The following is a 3,482-nucleotide window of genomic DNA, read 5'->3' as shown; positions in this document are numbered from 1 at the left end:
AGAGGTGTATGTAATATTTAGCCTACCCTAATTCATATAAATGGGATGAACAAAATATTAAAACACCTCTGAGTGTATAATGTAAACAATAATATCATTATCTTTATGCTCTTTTATCTTGAGATACAGAAAAAAAACAACTTAACCAGCATAGCAACAGTAGCCAAGGGCGTGGAGCTTAGCAATGGGATTTTAAATAAAGCCTTTACATGCCTTGATGTCCCCAAACAGACTTTTTATGTTTTGCTTCATGCGTAAACAAGAACAACTTAACATGCATGATAGCAACCATTACAAAAAACATGTTGAGAGACACACAAGTATTCATTATCAACATTCCTCTTTGTTTTTGGTGTGGATTCACCACATCATTTAACAAGAGAAGACCTGTGGATAATATGTTTAGGAACAAGAGGCTCAAAGCCCGAGGCTTCACCGTGAAGGCCACCATGAATACTGTGGTCGAGGGTCCCCCAGCTGCAGGGGCTTTTCGGGAGCGCCCTTCCAAGCCAACTGCCTTTTGCTCATCCTACAAGTGTGGAGAGCTGCCGTTGGCACTGCAGCATAAACCAGCATGCAACAGTATTGTATGGAAGGTGGAGACTGGAGCTGGACTACCATCACCACCTGCCTCTGTTCTTTGATGGCTTGTGTTCATCTGTACGAGTTCTGTACGAGGACTGCCCTGACCGTGAGGAACCATCAGGTGATGTGCACTACCCTGAAAGTCCTGTAGCATCTGGTGATGTCTGGAGACCAGGTGGGAGAGGCTCTGGTGCCCTGCTACAGACAGATCCTCCCCATTTTCAACATCTTCAAGAACGGGAATATAAACTCTGGAGATGGCATTGAATACAGCCAGTGGAAGAGAGAGAGAACATTGGTGACCTGATCCAAGAGACTCTTGAGATGTTTGAGTGCTATGGAGGGAAGGACACCTTCAAGTACATGGTGCCCACCTATCAGTCCTGCATGATGAACTGAGAGAGCTGTCAGATCGACAAAGCAGACTTCATACTTTTCACTTTTCTTATTGGATTGAATAAATGATGAAATGTTGCATTTAAGAACTGAGAGCTTTGTTGCTTTGTAAAACTATTATGCCAGAGCATTAATAAGATGTCTGTCAAGTCACAATGTTATTATTATTATTATTTACTCTTAACTGTTGAACAGGCACAAACATATTTACTTATTTTCATTGTGCACACAGATTGTGCACCATGTTCACAGAAATCTAACGGCTTTCTTCCATATGGCAGAAATACCCACGCTGAATAGTGAACTGCTGCAATTATATCTGTGATGCACAGTGCAAATGGTTTTCCCTCGGATAGTACAGCAGAACAAAATAATAAGTTTACCCTTAATGATTAGAGGTGCACTGGTTTGCACAAACTGTAGTAAAAGAGCCTGTTGCTGCTTTTCGTCTACCAGCTCACTGTGGCTGTTTCCTCTTTTACCAATCCTGATTTGTTTTGGTTGTGCGAAGCTGATATGTTGAGTTGGCTATTTAATATGGAGATTTTTGTTCCAGTGAGATTTATAGGAGAGGACACTGTATCCATTATAACAGAACATCTCTTCCATGTAAACTAAATGTTCTGAAATGTTCTCTTTTTGAATCTGTGGAACTGTACATCATGATCTGTTATGTGGCCATCCTGGTAATTATTGTTTAGTGTCTTGTAAGCCCATATGGGCCAGGCACCGGAAAGATGTAGAGCACTTAAATCAATCAATCAATCAAATTTACCAATCCGCCTTTGCAATATATAAAACTGATCTGCTGACCAAATAGCACAAAACATTTTGCTGTGTACACCAATATTGCACCAATAGTGCAGTTGGTTTTGCATTTTCTGTACATGCTTTATAATAAAAGCCACACAGAGGTAGACCAGTGAGAAGTAGCAACAGCAGGAAATGTTTGGACATCAACTTAACACAGTAAATAAGAACATTTTCTTTTCAGTGTTTCCAGTTGTTATAATTTCTGAAAACATTGTTACATGTCCTCCCCTCTAGCCACAAAAGTAGCAGGAACCATGTGCAACTTTCTGCCCTCTAAAGATCATTTTGTAAGAAAGTTTTCAAATGTATACTGTATATTACAAACATTAGCAAATGTTACAAAGACAACATAAAAAATCCAATATACCTATAGCCACAGTTAAAAGGAAACTTTGGTGTTTTTCAACTTGGACCCTATTTTCCCATCCTTATGTGTCTAAGTGACTAATGGGGACAACAATTTTTGAAATTGGTCCAGTATTGAGCGAAAGCACTTCAGCCAGCAGCCACTATATGGGCGGCAATGTAATGTCCTGTCAATGTATGTCCACTAAAAGTGCTTGTTTTTGCCACTAACGGGCTCAGATTTTTATAAGTATCTGACAACATTATGGAAAGGACCATACAGAGAAATAAAATGTTTTTCTTTACCTTTCACTTGATTGTTATTGTGTCTGACCAAGTCTCGCTCATATATATATATATATATAAATAATAAAACTATACAAACTAGCTTGGTGTAATGTCTGGTGTTAGTCAGGACCTCTTCACCATGCTGCAAGAAGTGCACTGTCCACACTGCAAAAATATCTGTTGAACAGACGTCTTTGTGGTCTTCCATATCTTCCAGTGCAGATTTATGAATATTCCAAGTTTGTTGCATCCTTACTTTCAAAGTGACTTAGTCTGCAGTTAAATGTTAGCTGCTAAAGTTATCAAGCGGTAGGATGTCAGAAAGTCCACTTCATCCATCAATGATACTGTCTGACAACTACACCAAGCACAACAAACAAGAACACAAGCACTCTTAAAAACAAAATCCTTTAAGGTAAAAAAAAAAGATAATGTAGCAATCCAAAAAGCTGTTAAATTCCAAACCAGCTGCAGTAAAGTAAATTACTTTGGCGCCTAGACTGACAGTGACTCAATTCAAATTTGGGATCATGGGATGCATTTCTTTGGCTCAACCAATCAGCTCACAACTTCACGAACAGCCTGTCATGACCTGATAAACACTGAAAGTAACAGTCTGCAGAAGCATGAAGAAACAAGGCCTCAGTATTTTAATTCATATGAAAAAAAATACTTCAGACCAATCTTTAAATTCTTTCATTAACACCATGAATTTGAGGGTTTTATTTAAAAGTATTACAAAATAATCTTCAAATTAGTGATTTTCTTTACAAAAGGGAAAACTGTGATTTTCTAGAGTAGTATAATGTTAACTGTGATTTTCTACAGTACTATAATGTTTACTGTGATTTTCTGCAGTAACATAATGGTTTCTGCAGTAGTACTGTCCTTTTCTACAGTACTATCATGATTACCGTGATTTTTTACAGTGACATAATGTCATAGTATGAATATTACTTATTGATTTTCTACAGTAGAATAATGTTTATTGTGATTTTCTACAGTAACACACTAGTTTATGCAGTAGTATATGTAGAGATTTTCTACAGTACAGT

The 3,482-nt window shown here is 37.8% G+C and overlaps 1 pseudogene; it reads left to right on the top strand.

The window, feature by feature from the left end:
• The first annotated feature begins 206 nt into the window (after positions 1-206).
• Positions 207-1,147, top strand: LOC137173419 (parkin coregulated gene protein-like; annotated as a pseudogene).
• The last annotated feature ends 2,335 nt before the right edge of the window (positions 1,148-3,482 follow it).

This window comes from Thunnus thynnus, chromosome 21 (assembly GCF_963924715.1).
Source record: "Thunnus thynnus chromosome 21, fThuThy2.1, whole genome shotgun sequence".
Lineage (NCBI taxonomy): Eukaryota > Metazoa > Chordata > Actinopteri > Scombriformes > Scombridae > Thunnus > Thunnus thynnus.
Note: the sequence above shows the minus strand (reverse complement) of the source record. Positions and strands in the feature narration are given on the sequence as shown.